The sequence below is a fragment of the Nuphar pumila genome, chromosome 9, assembly GCF_984573655.1.
Source record: "Nuphar pumila chromosome 9, dmNupPumi1.hap1.1, whole genome shotgun sequence".
Taxonomy (NCBI): Eukaryota; Viridiplantae; Streptophyta; class Magnoliopsida; order Nymphaeales; family Nymphaeaceae; genus Nuphar; species Nuphar pumila.
The window spans coordinates 122536140-122536711 of NC_143257.1; the positions used below are offsets into that span (position 1 = coordinate 122536140).

At 41.3% G+C, this 572-nt stretch overlaps 1 non-coding gene across 1 annotated transcript; it reads left to right on the forward strand.

Annotated features, from left to right (window-relative positions):
• The first annotated feature begins 220 nt into the window (after positions 1 to 220).
• LOC149829195 (U6 spliceosomal RNA) lies at positions 221 to 323 on the forward strand. Its single transcript, XR_016434506.1, has one exon. It is a non-coding gene; the product is annotated as a U6 spliceosomal RNA (small nuclear RNA).
• Positions 324 to 572: the final 249 nt, after the last annotated feature.

The window sequence follows — 572 nt, forward strand, 5'->3', positions numbered from 1 at the left end:
ATGCTTTAGTCTATTAACATCCCAAGAGCCCGAGCTAAAACCGGGCCGGGCAAGCTGGGCTCGAACCAATCTCGGCCCAAGAGGAGCTCACGCGACCGATGGCTCTCAATACTTTTAATATAATACATCCGAATTGCGTAGAGCCAAAAGGTTTTAATCCTATATCGCTTGGTTTTAAATATTTCAATCCTTTATATTAAGAAAGTCGACAGCATTTATCGTCCCTTCGGGGACATCTGATAAAATTGGAACGATACAGAGAAGATTAGCATGGCCCCTGCGCAAGGATGACACGCACAAATCGAGAAATGGTCCAAATTTTTTTACCTTCCTCTGCAACTGTTATTTTTTCTTTTTTTTCCTTTCTTTTCCAAATGATGTGTGTTTGAATTCGGGTTTGCTCTTTGGGAATCCTTATGAGGATCTTCGATTTCATGGTATTCTCTTTTCTGTCCTATTTCAGAATGAATCTTCAGTTCGTTTCTTGCTTCTGTTGGTGGTGAGCAAATCTTCGATGTTGGTGGATGTTTCTGGGGTTATGGACGTATGGTGGTTCAGAATCTTCAGATTGT